This window comes from Aphelocoma coerulescens, chromosome 2, assembly GCF_041296385.1.
Source record: "Aphelocoma coerulescens isolate FSJ_1873_10779 chromosome 2, UR_Acoe_1.0, whole genome shotgun sequence".
Classification (NCBI taxonomy): Eukaryota; Metazoa; Chordata; class Aves; order Passeriformes; family Corvidae; genus Aphelocoma; species Aphelocoma coerulescens.
Window position 1 is genome coordinate 136,301,531 of NC_091015.1, and position 21,068 is coordinate 136,322,598.

Here is a 21,068-nt window from a genome sequence, read left to right on the forward strand (position 1 = left end):
ACTCCTAACCCAGCATCTTGCTTTTTTTTTTTTTTTTTTTTTCCCAAACAACCTAGTATTTAATAATCTCTTGATTGTTGTGTGATGTGATAAAAACTCATCTGCACACTCACAGAGGAGCATGGACACACAATTACATCTGGGGAGCTCAAACAATCCCCTGCCCTGGGGGACACAGTCACATGAGCCACCATTTCATCACAGGCCCATCTCCACAAACCCAAATGAGCACAGGGAAAATGTAGCAGGCAGGAAATCCAAATTAAGACCTCAGAGGAAGTGACATCCTATCTGAGCCCCTCCAAAATGTGTCCTGGAAGAGGCTCAGTCCCAGTGTACAGGTGTGAAACCCATCACAAGGAGAGAGGAGTAGTGGGAGTGAGGGAGTCTGTTGTATCTAAGCCCAGCTGATGGAGGATTTATGTACAAACATAGAAAACTTAGCAGTCCCCAATCCTGCTCAGGCAGAGAGGGGAGGAGAATGAAGCCATAAATGCTCTTTGTTTCTATATGAGAGCTCAGTTTCTGTCTCTGTGTACCTTGCTGTGTAGAGGTGCATATATGGGATGTATATGTGTGCTGTGTTTGTGTGGCCTCGTCGCTTGTTGGAACTGAGACCACAGAGCTGTAGCAGACTTGACTCTGCTGGCTGCTAGATTCTGCCCTGTTCACTAACACTGGCTTTTGGAATTGACCCATTACATATATTTTTATAATAATCTATCACTGATCCTTTGAGAGGCTTGTATTGTCATTTGAATTTGGTCGTCACTGTTGAAATCTCACCACTACAGTCACAAGGTCTCTTTTCTTCCCCAGTCTGCTCTCCTAGAGTTAAGCTCCTTGACTTGCTCTGCTGTTTAACTGGATTTCTCTCACACAAAATAGAAACCTCCATGTTTCTTGTATTCTTCTTTTCTGGAAGCTTGAAGCAGATGTTTGATGCTCTGATACACTATTTTGGTTGTGATCACAGCCACCTGAGATGAAAATATAAAATTGTATGCAAAGTGACAGAGTACTGTGGAAGAGAAGGTCTACTAGTGCAGTGGTTTATTCTTTTTATTGCTGAAATAAAAGGCCTGAGCAAAGACTCTTTCCAAGACTACAGAAAAATTAACTCCTGTGTGGAAAATAACCACAAAAATACTGCATTTAATTAGTGTGTGGGAACACTTTATGGCAAATATGTTGAGAAGGAATGAAAATTCTCCTCACCATGCTGCAAGCAACTCTTCTGTTTCAACTTTTATAATTAATTGTGACTGAAATTATGTGTTTTATAAGCCCCAGCTCTATTTTATTGGTTGTTACTACTACCGTCTGTGGGTGGATACCTTTCATGGTAAAGGATATATTTTCTGCTTACCTAGAGTTCTATTTCAGCTTTCAGGTGTCCTTGCCATATTGCATTATTTATTCAAGAGAAAAAGATTAAGATTTTCCCTTGAAGAGTTTTAAATAACTTGTTAAAAACTGAGTTATTTTCTTTCTTTCCCTTTATGTTTTTGGCTTCATATTGCTCTTTGTAAGTACTTTGCTCCAAAGAGATTTTTCTATTATAAATTGAAATTTAATTTTGGTATACACTCTTCCATTCAACCATCACCTTAGGAATTCACATTTATATCACTTATATTGTTTTATATTCAATTCTAGGCTTTCTCTTTTCTCTTGAGCCCAATTACCACTGAAAGAAAATATATCTGTTAGGAAGTGGGGCTTTTTTAAAGTGTCCTGTCAGCTATATGGAGAGGGGCCAATCCATTGCAGGTTTTATGTATGTTCAAATAGATACATGTGTGAATGTATATATATTTGTATATGCGTATGTAAAAGGGATGTAGGAGGGTGTAGAAGAGTAAAAACAGGAATCACTAAAGATAAATGACAGGAAATAATGTGTATGCTTGTGTGGGAAGAAGAGAATGAGTATGTGGTGGGGGGAGGAAGAGGATAATATTTCAGCCTTTGGTTCCAAAAGTTTCTCCTGAGCCAGCAGATGCTCTTTCTCTTGCTATCAGCAGGGATCTGAGTACATACACTGTGCAGACCTGATCTGACAGATTGGGAAAGAAGTTGAACAGTTGAATTAAGTGATGTTAATGGAGGAGAAAAAGGTCCTTTTATCTTGACTCATAAATCTAGTTCCTTCCTCATCTGTGCAAAGCAGCCAGTTTCAGGAATCCCTTCAGCTGGGCTTGCTGCTTGCAGCTCATGTTACTGTTTCCTCATTAATGCTGGAGTCAGAAACATGAAGGTTTCCAGTGTAAAGCACACTTTCCTAATGCACAGTACCTATGCTAGAAAGAAATGTTTGTTTACATGACAGCATGGGAATTTTAATATATACCACATGCATTCTACAAAATACTCATATTTAGCAGAACATTCTACATTATACCTCAGCAAAATTAACCAAGGATTACTATTCTTCCTGCCAGAATGAGTGTTTTGTCTTAAAATACTAATAAACTACCAATTTCTGTGCTCTGGGAAGAAGTTCACAAAACTGTCAAGCATTTTTCCTTTGCCTTATTGCTAAGGAGATGAAATTTGGAACACAGATGAAGGAAAATAAAGGCTCATGTTTTTAACACAAAACAAAAGACAGAAAACTTAATACTACTCATTTTCATGCAGTTTTAGCATTATGCATGCACCTTAAACTGAGGGATAGAAGTTGACACTGTATGGGGATAGACATAAAACCAGAATTTAAGCTTCTGTGAGAATCATAATTAAATTCTCCAAAGCTTATGCAAAGCAGCATGTAGAATTGTAGCAATTTTACCATATGATTATAGAAATAACAATTTTTAAAATAAATAAATTCCAATCAAATAATATACCAAACTCAGGATTTGACAGTGAGCTGTTCAAGGTGTAAGTATTGCTACATGTTAAATTGTCAAAACCTAAAATATGCAACTGAATCCTCAGTATGGATGAAAAGTAGTTCCCAAGTTGGGCTGAAATCATGGAGGAGACAATAAGCTTGTGATTATAATATCACCAAGAATGGTGTAAATTATAAAACTTGCTTTAGCAGTGTGGTCTTCATCGGTACCCATCTGTTCGTGGTATTTCACAATCATTCTTGTGGCTATGCCAAGACCCCAAAGAGGTAAGAAAATGTTCATTTCACTCTAACTAATGCAACCTGCCCAGCATTACTCAGAGAACCTACCGTGAAGGCAGGAATTTTCTGTATTTCTGAAGCCAGTCTTAGGGCATAAACACTGAAAGGATTTTGCAAAAATATGTAAGGCAACATACAAGGCATGACCAAGATCTACCATTGAAAGACACTGTTAAGAGGTCCTTTGCCCATAGGTGATCACACCTGGGAACTAGAAGTCAGCTGAAAGTCCAGTTAACAAGGTTTTCATGGTAACAACTCTTAACACTGTCTTTGGAATTGTGCAGTTGTACATCATGCAGATGCAGTAGCTTCTAATGAAAGTTCCTGTACCTTAACGAAGCTTCTTTGTTTAAGTCACATTGTATTCCTCCATCCAGAACTAGATAGGAACCCAATTCCACAATATGTCATCAATACTTGCAGAATATTTTTAGTTCTTGCACACCACATGAATTTTAACTGATTCAGATAATGAAATTTTTTAATAGCTTTCAAAGCAGCATGGTTTGGAGAGATACTCAGATCTCAGCAAAACAGAGATGTACTTTGGCAATTACTGAGACCACATAATGGTTTTTAAATAAAGACTGGTATTTTGGCAGCAGGAAGTTTATATATAAGGTCATGAAAACACATCACAGAATAATGTCTAAACTAATAAACAATCTATTCATTGTAGTAAAAAAAAAGAATGGAAAGAAAGAAAAATTACAAGATTCAAGGATTCATTCCTGCAATCTTCTCAAAGAAGTCATCCCCGAGTCACATCTTTGGGACAAAATATTCAGAATAAATGATATATGAGTGGTTATAACAATATATATTTGATAAAGAGAGGAAACAACATGTCCCTTGAAAGAATGCCTAGGTTTCAGAGAAGGAACAATGCTTTTCTAGTGACACATCTGGAGTATTTTGTCTAGTTCTGGGCTCTTCAACTCAAGAGAGACTGGAATGAGCCCAGTGGAGGGAAAAAATATGATTAAGGGGCTGGAGCATCTCTCTTATGAGCAAAGGCTATGAGAGCTGGGCCTGTTCAGTTTTGCAAAGACATGACTGAGAAGTGACCTCATCAATGTCTGCCAGTGTCTGAAGGGAGGGAGCCAAGAAGATGGAGCCAGACTCTGCTCAGTGGTTCCAGGCAATAGGACAAGAGGCAATGGGCAGAAACTAATGCATAGGGAGTTCCACCTAAATGTGAGGAAGAACTTTCTTACTGTGCTGGTGACCAGGCACTGGAACAGGCTGCCCAGACAGATTGTGGAGTGTCCCTCACTGGAGATATTCAAGAACCATCTGGACACAATCCTGTGCTATGTGCTCTAGGGAGACCCTGCTCGAGCAGGGAGGTTGGACCAGGTGGCCCACTGTGGTCCCTTCCAACCTGACCCATTCTGTGATTCTTTGTGGAGGTGAACCTGAAAGAAACCTAGATCTGTTTCTCAACTCTTTTCTCATCAGTTTTCTTAGACCCTCATTCAGGCAAAGTCATCTCATTCAGTTACTAAAACGATTGCTTGGTGAAAGGTTGTGTAGAGATACATACCTCACTTTGGATGAGCCAGTAATAGCCCAGAGTAACACTAACCTGCTGATCTCAAAAGCAAGAGCCTCAGCCAGATCCCTGTGAACACCAGGGAATGACCACTCAATATGTCATTTCTTTGGCCCATGCAACTCTCAAACGTGTTCCAAGATCCTGCAGGTACAAAGCTGTTAGTTTAGAAAATACTGCGAATATGATAAGGACTGAGATTTCTTATATGAGGGAACATTGCAACTAATATTGTATGACAAGCTACCCCACTGACTGCTGAAAGTTTGCAAAACCACTTCAGTTTTATTATTCACAACACTTCAGTCTTTCACCATGCCTACTACTGCCTGCTGTGGGAAGAGCTGTCACAATGGTGTAAAAAACCAAGTGATACTCCATATTTCCACTGACTAGTGGGATGTGAATTTCCCACAGATAGTCTGACATTTCCAGGTGCTGTTCTAAAAGACAACTTCTTTCAGATAGCAGAAGTGTGACTTTCATTGATACACTGACTTTCATTGACACTTCCAAGTTTTAAGGTCATGGCAATTGAACTAGATAGTATCAAATACTTTTTTTCTGATCTGAGTTACGGTGTTAGATGTATGGGGGTCGCACCAGCTTTGACATCCTATACAAAGTCCCACCATGTGTTCATTAGCCCTCACACCCTTCCTCTAAATCATTAGTCTACAAGAAGAAACATGGAATGGAGAAAAAAATTCATGCTGCTTTCTAACAGGTTTAATTTTAGTTTCAGCATCTGTAGTTCTTTCAGAAATTTCCTACATTAAAGCTGTAAAGCTTTAAATAGGCTTGTAGGAAATGGCTCCTCAGAATGTTAAATGGGTCTACTCTGGATAGCCATTAACTTGCTTCACTTTGTGAGCACAGCTCTCCACAGCTGTAGGTAGCTTGTATCCAATAACGTCCTCAAGCAAAACAAACAGGCAAAATGAGTTATTTCCTAGGCAAATAAATGGTTTAAGTATATCTCCTTATTCCACCTCATTTGTGGCTATTTGTTGCATAATGAAATTTCCTATCAAAAATAGGGGGTTTTTTCACACAATGAAAAATGGGAATATCATTCCTCTCAAGTGAGAGACTTCCAGTTTGATTTCAAAATCAACACTGACCTTGGAATATCCTAGGTGAAACAGAGGTTGAGCTTAATGTTCAAGTTTTGCATTACACGTTTGTAGCCGCTGGCTCACCTCTCCCTCTTTTTGCTTCAAAGCTAATCAAGGAAGAGACAGAAGCAATCTCTGGACTGAAGAAAGAGTAGTTACAAAGAATCTTCTGAAAAGTGTAACAATTCAAAAGCTATTATTTAGGAAATTTGCAGGAAGCACAAGTGTTAGGAGGAAGTCTGTGATGATAAACGAGGCTGTGGAAGGGTGAAGATGTCATACAGCACCTCCAGTTTTTCCTCAGTAGCTGGAGGATGAAAGCTGTGGTGGCTCTTTGTCAATGTGGGAATGACAGCAGTTCCCTTCTGTCTGCAAAAGCAAGTCATACACAAGCCCAGTGCAAACAGCGGGTTTATTGCTTTGTTCCAAAATGCAAGACTGTCAAACACAGACCCCCAAATAGCTCTATGATTTGATTTGTGACCCCTTATATTCTCTTATTACCCTCTTCCAGAGTTTTCCTTTTGAACACACTCATTCTTTCCTAAAGAAACATCCACCCCACTTGATTTTTTTCTCCACTGGTCCTTGTTTTGGGACAGCTATTTGGCATTCTGATATTTTGTCCATATCTGCTCCCTGAAAAGTCCCGGGTATTCCCCTTCAAATCTCTATAAAATTTATCTGTACCTCACATAACTCCCCTTAACAACCTGTGCAATCCATCTATTCTTTATGATAAGTAACTTTTTTTTGCCTCATACTGGTGATTTTTATGCACAGCAGTTTTCTCATGTCATGCCCTGTAGTTTCTCACATCCTGCTCAGCTGGTTTAGCTTTAGGCCAGGGTCTGGTCAGTGGCCTATTCATCCATCCCCAGCCTTAACACAGGTGTTCAAAAATACTTTATAAATCCATATTCCACAGAAATCTTGAAAGAAAAAAACATTTCTTTTCTGAAGTGTGGACTTAGTATACCTTGTATTGCCTTGGCTGAGCTGTCAGGTACACACTGTGTTGCTTTAACTGCATGCAGCTCTGGTAGTTGTTGTGGGCAAGGATAATTCTTCTGTACTGAATATATTTGTTTAATTAACTTAATAAAACCAATTTTTAAAACAATTATTTTACCAATTGAAACACCTTTTTTCATAACACAGTACTGAAGGGTAAGAAGCAAAAAAATAGAAGTTTGGATTTGGGAAGCAGCAGAATTTGAAGGACAACATGAACAGCAAATTGTGAAGGAGGAACCTCTGAGTGCAAGAGAAAGGTTTTTTCTTTTCCACCCTCTCCTCTCCTCTCCTCTCCTCTCCTCTCCTCTCCTCTCCTCTCCTCTCCTCTCCTCTCCTCTCCTCTCCTCTCCTCTCCTCTCCTCTCCTCTCCTCTCCTCTCCTCTCCTCTCCTCTCCTCTCCTCTCCTCTCCTCTCCTCTCCTCTCCTCTCCTCTCCTCTCCTCTCCTCTCCTCTCCTCTCCTCTCCTCTCCTCTCCTCTCCTCTCCTCTCCTCTCCTCTCCTCTCCTCTCCTCTCCTCTCCTCTCCTCTCCTCTCCTCTCCTCTCCTCTCCTCTCCTCTCCTCTCCTCTCCTCTCCTCTCCTCTCCTCTCCTCTCCTCTCCTCTCCTCTCCTCTCCTCCTGTTTGACAAGGACCCTGCAAGGTCACAGTACTTTATCCAGGCAAAATATGTGCCTTCAGTTCCTGAATGTGCAAGGAGCATTTCTGAGAGTGTAACAGAGCAAAGAAAATGTGAAGTCACCACATTTGTTATGGCGAATAGTGGGAACAAATTATTTGAAACAGTTAAAGGGGATCATTATGTAACACCTGCTGTAAAAAAGGAAGAGAGATAGAAACAGGGTAAAATAAGCCTAACCTTTGAGTGGCAAACAGCTACTAATAAGCATTTAAAGAACAAACAGTACACACCCATAAAAAGAATCTCATTTGCATTACCTACAGTTCCTCAGTGAGGGAATTACAAACTCAGGAACATAGATGGGGAAATAAAGTTAAGGAGATACTTTTTTTGGCTGTTACCTGAACCTGAAACTTCAAAAAAATCCCCAAGCTTCTTCTCAGTAACGCTGTGTGGGTAAGGATTAAATTATACATGTGATTCACGGCCCAATAAAAAACCTGGCAGAGACAGAGAACTTGAAGATCCCTTTTTGCTCTGAATGGCAATTTTTCCTTATAATAATGAACCATTTATCTTCAAGTAATTGAAACAGGAAGCTGGTGAAATAGTGTACTGTTGTTTTGCTAGATTATCTCAACTAGCACTTAAATGTTATTTTGCTCCCTTGGATCACAATATCAAACTTCAAATTGTGTAATATGGTTTCCCAGTCACCCTTTGGCTATGCAGAACACTTTGAGAGCCAAAGCTAACCTGGATAGAATTTTGGACTTATGTGAAGAAATGTAAATGGATTTTACAAGTCTTAAATTTTTTAGAAAATGTACTACCTGAGTGCATGTTAAAATCATTCAAATTGTCTTGAAAGACTAAAGCAAATAACACATGCAGAATTGTCATTATACATATTCTTACTTTTCCTCCCATTTTTAAGTCACAAGAAGTGAAATCATTTCATACAGACAAATGTATTCATAGTCAAGATGCAGATTTTTGAAATTGTGACATAAACTGAAGTACAGGCATCTTTGTGAAGGGAGGCTGGGTGATAATTTGTAAGTATTCCAGTAGTCTGAAAGCAGTTCTGAAGAGGGAAAAGGAAGGAAATAAGGATAGGACAGCAAAGGAAACACCCTCAAAATATTTTCTTGATATATGCTCAGTTTAGAAAGAGTTGAATAAAATGGGGTCCTTTGATGATCACAGCAGCCTAAGTGAAGAACTACAGACATCTAATCTGCATCACAAAAAACATTGTGATGTCACTAATTCCATATTCCCTTCAAGCATTTAAGCCTAGAAATTAAGAAAATACTCAGACTGAAATAACAGGTTGAGTTCTGAATTGACATAAATATATTTGTGAATGGATTTTGGACTTTCTCATCATTTGGGATCAATGAGTTGCTACTAGTGCTATGAAAAATAGGCTAAGGAGGACAGGGTGTCTTGGGGTGACGTTATGATGTGTATCCCATATCGCTGCCTATGCCCAAAATTAATTTTTGTGCCTTTCTGTGCCTCTAAACTGAGCCTGAGAGGGGGAAGGAAAAAACTGAGCAAAACTTTTTCAGGGCAGTTTGCAGCTTGTTCAAGGTCACACAGAGATAGCAGGTTTTTTTTTCAGCTGCGGGAGGAGAGCGAGGAAGCACCCGGCTTGCTGCTTTCCAGTCAGCTTTTGGCCAGTTGTTTCAGCTTCTTGTTCTCCGGAGAGAGAGAGACTGAGAGTTGGACTTTGTTTTTCCTTCTCTGGAATTCCGGATTTTCTCCCTTTTATACTGGACTGTTTTCTTCAACCTCAGAGCACATCGGGAGGACTTTCCACCGGGCACAGAGGGCCTGGCCCTGGCCCAAGCCCCAGCGCCGAGGAGACCAAAGGGAGGACTCTTAACACTTTCCCAGGTTTTTTTTTTCCCTCCACAGTGAAACATTTTATTATTTAGCCTTATTTTCCTTTTCCCGTGTGTTTGGTAAATAAATAGTTTTATCTTCTTCACTTTCCTTCGAGGAAAATTTATTTTTTCCCGAACCTGGGGGGGGGAAGGGGTAGCTGTGCCTTCTCTCAGAGGATATATTTCTAAATTTGGCCAAACCGGAACAAATTTAGTGGCGCCCAACGTGGGGCTCGAAGGAAAGTGAAAAAACGGTGCTAATTACATTTTGGTTTGAATTTGCTTATTCTGTGTTGGGGTAAAGTAATCACCATGGTGGTTGAATTCATAATGTCTCTCTGGCTTGATGTACTCATGTCTTTTTGGTCCTTAGGCTTCATTGAGGTACTGGTTTTTTTTTGGTCCCTAGGGTTGTTTGCCTATCCACAACTTGCTCAAATCTTGTCCCTGATATGTAAATTTTACAGAGCAGGGAGACGAATCAGGATTTCTATCTTGCTGTGCTCGGTGATAATGATTTATAAGAAGTTGACAGAGGTACGGGCAGCTGTTCAGAGTGTGTATGATAAGTGGTTTCTCCGTCCTAACCCCAGTCCTAGCTTCAGTAGCCTGTTTTGGGAATTTATTAGTAATTGCACCCAGATTGTTAGAGGAGGAGGAGACGAGGTTTCCCTTCCCTTTAAATTTGATAGGTTATCTTTTGAGAATGTTCAGTTTCCCCTGGATGTTAAAGACATCATCTTCGTGGTATTGTATCTCCTAAGCTTCCTCCATATGTCTCGCAGCTTGTCTAGAATGAGAGCTCAGATTTCCAGGGTGACTGCTGAGACACCTGACCCAGAGGTGGAACATCCTGAGTGGTGTGGGGAATGGGAGGATATGGGCCAAATCTTGAAGAAATTCTCTGACCCAATGGTTTGCAAGTTTCCCCCTGAACAAGTTCAGAAACCAGCTGAGGTGGCGAAATATCTGAAAGAGAAATATAATGACAATTCCAATGAGAACAAGCTCCTTGCAATATGTTGGGCTTTGGCATATGCCTATCGCACACTGCAGCATGTAATGGTAGAGAGACAGGAAGATCAATCAGCAAAGCCTGCAGATACCCCAGTCACTCAGGCTGCAGATAAACCAGACAGCCAGCCCAAACCAGATGGAAAGTCTAAGCCACTGACAGTGGCTCCTGTCACGAGGAAGAAGCACACCACCAAAACTGATCGCCCAGTGAAAGATGATGATGATGCAGGGGAAGGGACCTCAAAAGATGCAGGGGAAGGAACCTCAAAACCACCATCTGACTCAGGCACAGAAACCATTACTGAGTCCATGTCCATAAAGGACCTTCACAGCCTAAGAAAGGATTACACCCGACGGTCCGACGAATCCATAATAAGTTGGATGGTCCGTATTTGGGATGCGGCAGGTGATGATGTGATGCTGGACGGTGCTGAAGCGAGGCATTTGGGATCCCTGTCACATGATCCAGTGATCGACCAAGCGATGAAAAGGGGGGCTGATTCTACCAGTGTCTGGAGACGAGTTTTAACAGGCGTGGCTGAAAGATATATGTGTGGAGATGATCTCTACATGCAGCAAACCCCATGGAAGACCATAGAGCAAGGGATCCAACGCCTGAGAGAACTAGGGGTGGTAGAGGTTGTCTTTGCAAATGACCCAGGATTGAGGAGTCCAGACCGGGCCAGAGTTATTCCATACATGTGGCGAAAACTCATACACCTTGGGCCACCAGAATACGCTTCTGCTTTAGCAATAATGAAACCGGACTATGGTGCGAATGAGACTGTGAAGGATATGGCAGTGAAGCTCCGAGCATATGCAGACTCTGTGCATGGCCCAACACATGCAAGAATCGCAGCTGTGGAAACACGTATGCAGAAAATGGAAGATAAGATGGAGAAGAATCACCAGGAGATTAAAGAGTGCCTTCTCCGCGGACGTTCCCCGGAGAGAAGGCACATCCCACGAAGTGAGCTGTGGAATTTCCTGTGTGACAGTGGGGAAAACATGAGGAAGTGGGGTGGACAACCCACTTCTGCTCTGGCAGCACGAGTGAGTGAATTGAAGGAGCGCAAGTCTCAGAAAGGAGGATCTACCAAAAAGGAAGTAGCTCCAGTTGCCTGTAGCCAAACTGCTGGAAAGGATGGAAAAGACGATGGCATGTCCAATTCCCATGAAGGAACCTCTAAGATACAGGCCCAGGGAAAGAAGGATGACCAGGCATAGAGGGGCCCTGCCTCTAGCCAGGTAGAGGTCAGGGAAAACCGCGTTTTTTGGACTGTGTGGATTCGTTGGCCTGGTACATCAGAACCACAAAAATATGATGCCTTGGTTGACACTGGTGCGCAGTGTACAATAATTCCATCGCAGCATGTGGGGGTAGAATCTGTTTCTATTTCTGGTGTAACAGGTGGATCACAAAATTTGACCTTGGTGGAAGCTGAGGTGAGCCTGACTGGAATTGAGTGGAAGAAGCATCTCATTGTGACTGGCCCAGAGGCCCCGTGCATTTTGGGCATAGACTTCCTCCGGAACGGGTATTTTAGAGACCCAAAGGGACTCAAGTGGGCTTTTGGAATAGCTGCTGTGGAGACAGAGGGCATTAAGCAATTGAACACTTTGCCTGGGCTATCAGAAAACCCGTCTGCAGTCGGCCTTCTGAAGGTGGAAGAACAAAAAGTACCAATTGCTACCTCGACAGTGCATCGCCGACAGTACCGGACAACTCGAGATGCTGTGATTCCCATCCACAAGATGATCCGTGAGCTGGAGAGCCAAGGGGTGGTCAGCAAGACCCACTCACCCTTCAATAGTCCCATTTGGCCTGTGCGCAAATCTGAAGGAGAATGGAGATTGACTGTGGACTATCGTGCCTTGAATGAAGTGACTCCACCACTGAGTGCTGCTGTGCCGGACATGTTGGAGCTCCAGTATGAGCTAGAGTCCAAAGCAGCGAAGTGGTATGCTACTATTGACATTGCCAATGCATTTTTCTCCATTCCTCTGGCAGCAGAGTGCAGGCCTCAGTTTGCTTTCACCTGGAGGGGTGTGCAGTACACCTGGAACCGACTGCCCCAGGGGTGGAAGCACAGTCCCACCATCTGCCATGGACTAATCCAGATTGCACTAGAAAAGGGTGAGGCTCCAGAACATTTGCAGTACATTGATGACATCATTGTGTGGGGGAACACTGCAGCAGAAGTGTTTGAGAAAGGAGAGAAAGTTATCCGGATTCTCCTGGAAGCTGGTTTCGCCATCAAGAAGAGCAAAGTCAAGGGACCTGCCCGAGAGATCCAGTTCCTGGGAGTGAAGTGGCAAGATGGACGGCGTCAGATTCCCGCTGAGGTCATCAATAAGATCACTGCAATGTCTCCACCAACCAACAAGAAGGAAACACAAGCTTTCCTAGGTGCCATAGGCTTTTGGAGGATGCACATTCCTGAGTACAGCCAGATTGTGAGTCCTCTTTACCTGGTTACCCGCAAGAAGAACAATTTCCATTGGGGCCCCGAACAGCAACAAGCTTTTGCCCAAATCAAGCAGGAAATCGCTCATGCGGTAGCCCTTGGCCCAGTCAGGACAGGACCCGAAGTGAAGAACGTGCTCTACTCTGCAGCCGGGAACAATGGCCTGTCCTGGAGCCTTTGGCAGAAGGTGTCTGGTGAGACTCGAGGTCGACCACTGGGATTTTGGAGCCGAAACTACAGAGGGTCTGAAGCCAACTACACTCCAACAGAGAAGGAAATCTTAGCAGCCTATGAAGGAATCAAAGCCGCCTCAGAGGTAATTGGCACTGAGGCACAACTCCTCCTGGCACCCCGACTACCAGTGCTGGGGTGGATGTTCAAAGCAGAGGTTCCCTCTACCCACCACGCCACCAATGCCACATGGAGCAAATGGATTGCTCTCATCACACAGCGCGCCTGTATCGGAAAATTGAATCGCCCTGGGATTTTGGAAATAATCACAAACTGGCCAGAAGGTGAAAACTTTGGTCTCACTGATGAAGAAGAACAAGTGACACGTGCTGAAGAAGCTCCACCGTACAACCAACTGCCATCAGAAGACACACGCTACGCTCTTTTCACCGACGGTTCTTGTCGCATCGTAGGGATGAAACGAAAGTGGAAAGCAGCCGTATGGAGTCCCACACGACGGGTTGCCGAAGCTACTGAAGGAGAAGGTGGATCAAGCCAACTCGCTGAACTCAAAGCTGTTCAACTAGCCCTGGACATTGCTGAAAGGGAGAAGTGGCCAAAGCTCTACCTCTACACTGATTCATGGATGGTAGCCAATGCTCTGTGGGGATGGTTAGAAAAGTGGGAAAAAGCTAATTGGCAACGTAGGGGAAAACCAATCTGGGCTGCTGAAGAGTGGAAAAACATTGCTGCCCGAGTAAGAAAGCTGGTTGTGAAAGTCCGCCATGTAGATGCTCATGTCCCCAAGAGTAGGGCTAATGAAGAACACCAAAACAACAGGCAGGTAGATCAGGCTGCAAAGATAGAAGTGTCACAGGTAGACTTGGACTGGAAACACAAGGGAGAGTTGTTCCTAGCTCGATGGGCCCATGATGCCTCAGGCCATCAGGGCAGAGATGCCACCTATAAGTGGGCACGAGACCGAGGGGTGGATCTAACCATGGACAGTATCTCCCAGGTGATCCATGACTGTGAGACATGCGCTGCGATCAAGCAGGCCAAGCGGGTGAAGCCCCTGTGGTATGGTGGGCGGTGGTCCAAATACAAGTATGGGGAGGCCTGGCAGGTTGATTACATCACACTGCCTCAAACCCGCCAAGGCAAGCGCCATGTGCTCACAATGGTAGAAGCCACCACAGGATGGCTGGAGACCTACCCTGTGCCTCACGCTACTGCCCGGAACACCATCCTGGGCCTCGAAAAGCAAGTCCTTTGGAGGCATGGTACCCCTGAGAGAATTGAATCTGACAATGGGACTCATTTTAAGAACAGCCTTATTAACACCTGGGCTAGAGAACATGGCATTGAGTGGGTGTACCACATCCCTTACCATGCACCAGCTGCAGGCAAAGTGGAACGGTGCAATGGATTGTTGAAAACCACTTTGAAGGCACTAGGTGGGGGAACTTTCAAAAATTGGGAACAGCATCTAGCAAAGGCCACCTGGTTAGTTAACACTCGAGGTTCCACCAATAGAGCTGGTCCAGCCCAATCTGAATCCCTGAATACAACAGATGGAGATAAGGTCCCAGTAGTGCATGTCAGAGGTCTGTTAGGAAAGCCTGTGTGGATAAATTCTGCCTCGAGTGCAGACAAACCCACCCGTGGGGTGGTCTTTGCTCAGGGACCTGGTTGCACATGGTGGGTAATGCAGAAAGACGGAACAACACGTTGTGTACCACAGGGAGATCTGATTGTTGTGTGAAATGCTTGTATACCCCTGCTTGCTGATTGTCACTGTCACTGTTCGTATATAGCTGTGTATATATATATATGTATTAATGTGTGTGTAGAATTAGAATATCTTAGTTTGGGCATTGAGCCAACAATATGGGATAAGGGGTGGAATGTCTTGGGGTGACGTTATGATGTGTATCCCATATCGCTGCCTATGCCCAAAATTAATTTTTGTGCCTTTCTGTGCCTCTAAACTGAGCCTGAGAGGGGGAAGGAAAAAACTGAGCAAAACTTTTTCAGGGCAGTTTGCAGCTTGTTCAAGGTCACACAGAGATAGCAGGTTTTTTTTTCAGCTGCGGGAGGAGAGCGAGGAAGCACCCGGCTTGCTGCTTTCCAGTCAGCTTTTGGCCAGTTGTTTCAGCTTCTTGTTCTCCGGAGAGAGAGAGACTGAGAGTTGGACTTTGTTTTTCCTTCTCTGGAATTCCGGATTTTCTCCCTTTTATACTGGACTGTTTTCTTCAACCTCAGAGCACATCGGGAGGACTTTCCACCGGGCACAGAGGGCCTGGCCCTGGCCCAAGCCCCAGCGCCGAGGAGACCAAAGGGAGGACTCTTAACACTTTCCCAGGTTTTTTTTTTCCCTCCACAGTGAAACATTTTATTATTTAGCCTTATTTTCCTTTTCCCGTGTGTTTGGTAAATAAATAGTTTTATCTTCTTCACTTTCCTTCGAGGAAAATTTATTTTTTCCCGAACCTGGGGGGGGGAAGGGGTAGCTGTGCCTTCTCTCAGAGGATATATTTCTAAATTTGGCCAAACCGGAACACAGGGCTTTAGAGAAGTTATGATTAATTGGTTTGTTAACTGTGTCATATTAAGGCTGTAACATAAGTCCCTACTTAAGTAGAGTACATTTTGCAGTCAAGGTTGTATTAAAAAACTCTTCCTATACCATGCAAATGGGTGAAAAACAGGATAGAGACTGTGGGACAAAATGCTTCCCACTTGAAGTAAAGATTGGGTTTATGACAATGAGGAACATGAACGTATGTTAATCTATGAGTCCTGAGGGAGGTGGTTGATGTAGTTGCCAAGACACTCTCTGTGATATTTGAAAAATCATATTAGTCAGGTAAAGTCACAGGTGACTGGGAAAGGAAAACATTGTACCTATCTTAAAAAGGGTAGAAAGGAGGACCCTGTGAACAACCACCTGTCAGCCTCACCTCTGTGCCTGGGAAGATCACAGAAGAGATCCTCCTAGAAGCTGTGCTAAGGCACAGGGAACAAAGGGATGTGATTTGAGACAGCCAGGAATGCTTCACCAAGGGCAAGTCCTGCCTGACCAGTCTTGTGGGTTTCTACAAGAGAGTGACAACATTAGTGAATAATGAAAGGGTTACAGATGTCATTTGTCTGGGCTTCTGTAAAGGCTCATCTGCCATAACATCCCTCTCTCTGAATTGGAGAGACATGGATTCAATGTGTGTTCTATTTGGTGGGTAAGGAATTGGTCAGATGGTTGCATCCAGATGGTATCATCCACATGCCATCCAGATAGCTCAGAGTCCTGACAGACATCACTGAGCAACCTGGTCTAGTGGAAGGTGTCCTTGCCCACAGCAGGGAGGTTGGAACTCAATGATCCTTAAGGTCCCTTTCAGCCCAAGTGACTCTCTGATTCCATGATTTTATGATTATATGATCTATCCTTAACATGACAGCAGATAATCCACACAGGAGGGTGGATGATTTGCTATATTTGTTCTCTGCACCCCAGTCTAGGTAGAGGTGAAGACTTAACCTGCCCTCTAGACAGCAAAATATTTTTGTGAAATTTATAGAAATTTGTGGGGGTTTCACTTCAAGGTTAACAAACCTCAGATGCTTACAGAAAAATATCTATGTGTGCACTGTGTCCAAGCTTCCACATTTATCTGTGGACATTCAGGACTTGAATAAACTGCCCATGCACAGGTTCCAAGTGTTATTTTATATATCAGATGGATATTAGCTGTCTCAGTAAATAAAAAGGCTGCAAGGTCTTTTGAGGTCTTGGTGCATATCTGCTAAAGTCGTGTAGATAATTCAAATACTTTGGTAAGTGTTACTAGGTATCTATGCATAGACAACTCACCCAAACCCTTGATAATATTGAAATCTCTACCACTGTGACAAATTTAGTCTGACTTGCTACAGATTTAAAATATATGTTGGCTAACAAGATAAACAGGGACACATAAGATTACAGGCAGTGAACCCCCCCAGAGGAGCACGCTGAAAAATAAATGCATAGATGATGAAGAATGAGGTTCTTGAAATTGTAAAACAATTAATCAAGAACAAGGTTGTTATTCTTTTCAGTTCATGTGTATTTGCTGCACAATAACTTTTAAGAACAGATCCTCTCAAAGTAATTTCCAGAGAAACACATCCCCGTAATCTGGTGATGGTAAGGGGAATGAGCATGGGGGAAAGTTTGATTGCAAAAGTCAACAGTAATATAGGTTTATTAGTTTTTTGTTGTTTTGCAGAGTGTACAGGAGAAGTGTACTAATATACTTATATATTTATGTAACACTGTCATGGCAGGCAGCCTGAGAACCCTGCAGTGGTGGAGAGCTGTTCTAGAAAGAGCTGTTAGGAGGTGTGTGGCAAAGTGCAGGAACTTTGGTCAAAAAGAGATAATGGACATGTTTTAATAAGTAAATATGTTTCCAAAAGACATGGAACATTCATATAGCATATTACTGACTTGGAAGGTGAAATAAAGCTTTTTTTGAGAGTTGTGTGGCTTCCCTCTAGTTCAAAAAGTCAGAGATGCAGTTTTCAAAGATACAATATCCTATTATGAACTTCTGGCCCACTGAAATAGGAGTAATCACTGTTCCAAACAGCTTACAGACTAACCGTGATATTAATTATTTTCTGACAGCTTGATGTAAACAACTCAAATCAGGATATATTTTCACTAACAATCATGTCAAGCTCAAGACCTAACTATTTTGCAATGAAAAGACATGAAACCAGATCAGAGGATAGAAAAGTATGAAGGCTGAGTTGAAATGAGTGTGCAGAGCCCATAGTCCTTCTTAGGGGAGCAAGAGCAGATGGGGACATTGCTTATGTGATTCTCTTTGCTCTACAGTGGAATAAGATTGTTCGTGTCAACCTGGTCATCAGTGAAAACATTTACTTTGTCATAAATGAAACTGCCATGATTTTAGCTTTCTCTTCTAAGTGGGGTCCAGTGGTATTATAGTAACTTGTCTTCTATTACAATGCACAGAGCAAATCCTGTTTCCACTTCATGTTTTACCTTGCTGATCTCAAAGCACTTTGAGACAAAGGAAAAGAAGCAAAATATTGGAGAATAAAATATTCATTGCACTAACCCGTAGCTGTCCTCTTTCCATGTAAAATCAGTGTCTGTAGCTGAAATCATGGTTCTCCACAGTATGTATGGATGATCATATTGTCCTTCCCAGCTCAGAGCACGGTGCTGATAACACCAAGGTCATGGGTTTGATCCCTGTATTTAGGGATCCATTCACTTAGGACCCTTCTGGGTCCCTTTGGACTCAGCCTGTGTGTATATGTCAAACACTGTACTGGAGAAAACTTTTATTACTTTGTGCTGCTTTGGTAAGAGTCAAGCCTTATTTAGTTTTTCCATTTTTCTTCTCTGTGCCAGTGTCAGCAGAAACACTGAAACCCTCCTGGCTGATCAACGTGTTTATTTAACTTGTTTCCAAATAATTTTTTTCAAATAGAAAATTAACACGAAGTAAAGGAAAACAGAATACAAGTTACTGCATCTGCCCTAAGTTATTACTGGAAAAAAAAGTTACTGTGGCATAAATTACTAATTTTTCTTCACTGCAAAGAGATCCACTTTGTCCCCATATGCTTTTGAGCTCCATCAAGTAACTAAAATCTTTTTGTTTTATAGTTTAATTGCTGCAAAAAATAGCACAGTAGCATGAGAAACTGACATCTGTGCTGAAGATGAATGCATAAACACATAAATTTATGAAAACATTAGTTTTCTCCCTATTCTCTGGAAAATGTTAAATGAGGAGAAACTTGATCCTTGGGATCCCAGAATGGCTGGAACTGGGCAAAAGGGGTACAAAGAGTCCATAGTGCTGGTTTTCTTTAAACCACCCTTCACAACTGCCATTAGTAATAGAACTTGAACCTAGTGACTTTACTTATATGCTCAAAATTAAGGGAGCATATGGAATCTGGAAGAATAGTTTATCTGGGAGAAATTTTGGAAGTGAGAGGAAATCTACAAGCTAAGAGGATGGATGTTGCAACTGAATATTAAGAGGTTCTTGGCTGTAGTTCTTGACATTAGCCTAGCCTCATGAGGCACAGAGGAAGAAACAGCAATAAGTTAGTATGAGGTCATGGAGGTGTGATGGCCGTTTTAAATGGAGCAGCAGGACCAGCACCAGCTGCCTGTTCTGGGAGGAGAACAAGGGCCTGAAAAAACTACTCACACAAGAATTTTCAATTTTCTAAAAAAAAAAAGCAAGATTAGGAGTGCAAACCTGCAGGCTTCCCAGGTTTAGATGGAGCTTATAGTTAAAAGCAAGCATTTTTTCATTTTAGTATTTTTTTCTGTTGATAATTGAGATTTTGTTAGAAGCACTTGATTCTATATCCCAAGTCTAATAATAAATTAATAAAATCAATAAACTAATAAAAATTAAGGAGATGCCACTTTCTAAAACAGTGTTATATCTATGAAAACAGTTTGAAAGAGGAGTTTAGATCCTCTCCCAGAACCTTGGAAAATATTAAATATGTTTGTAATGAAAGCAGTTCTTTACTGTCAAGAGGTGTGTAATATATACAGCTAGCAGTAGACTGAAGGATACAGGCATGTAAGAAAGGAATACTACAGCACTGAGTGTTTAGTCCTCAATCAAATTGATGAAATACCATATCTTTCAGAGGTTTCCCTGATTTTCATGTATGAAAAAGCAGTCTTTTCTTTAAATTAATTTTTATGTTGTTTTTGGCTGGTTAGGTCTGCCCTGGTTTCCAATTTGCCCTGGTAATTTACACCAAAAGAATTAGAAGGGAATCTAGGAACTGCAATTCCTGGCCAAACCCTCACTGTATCTCAGCAACACACAACACTAAACTGGCTGCTAGAACGTTTGGCCCTTCTACCCAAAATTACAACATGATGTCAAGAATTGTAACACAGAGAGGGAAAAACACTAGCCAATACAAACACCAATTATGAAAATAAAAGTAAGATTGCATTGCACATTGTGTCAACCTGACATGTAGAATCACAGGGTATCCTGTGTTGAAAGGGACCCACAAGGATCATCAAAGTCCAGCTCCTGGCCCTGCACAGGACAGCCCCAAGAGTCACACCATGTACCTGACAGCATTGTCCAAACACTTCTTGAACTCTGTCAGGCTTGGTGCTGTGACCACTTCCCTGGGAGCCTATTCCAGTGCCCAACCACCCTCTGAGGGAAGAACTTTTATCTAATATCCAACCTAAACCTCCTCTGGCACAACTTCAGCCCATTCCCTCATGTCCTGTCACTGGCCACCAGAGAGGACATCGGGGCCTGCCCCTCCATTTCTCCTCATGAGGAAGTAACCGAATGTGGAAGTATCCAAATAAAGATGTATCCAAAATGTTGTTTCATTCCCATGGAAAAGAAACCAAAAAAAAAAATCAAAACAAGAAAACCAACCAGGATAGAAATTGTATCTAATCTTCCATAATCCTTCACAACTAGGATAGTTTAATTTTCTTCATTTTCATGTGAGAAGATGACAAGGTTGCTGCTGCTCTCCTGTTGATCCTGGTAGCTCTGGCAGCTATTAACAGAAGGACAACTCTTTGATCCTGGGAGACCCAGGAAATTGCTTTTTATGAGCCACAAGGATCAATGCAATAAAAGAATGGACTCACAATATTTTTAAAGCCTTCTCTCTTTTCAACAATCAGTGGAGCACATCTGAAATTGAAATAATCAGTACACACTTCCTGTCTGGCTATGTGTGTTAGTGTCATCCCACTGCCTACTTCCGATGTAAGTGAATAAATTATTTACAGGGTCTTTAAAACCAGCACACATTATAGAAAATGCTATTTTTTCTTTTATTTGGCATGACTGTACTAAATAGAATATTTATTAACATCTTTTTACCTGCTTAACTTCTATAGAAGTCTCTTACAAGTCAGAAAAAAACGTGCAAGAGCAGAATTGAATCCTATGTCAGTAGTCCAGGTACTAATGGGATTCCAGTGTGCAATTAAGATCCCTTCACCAGACTAAAATTTA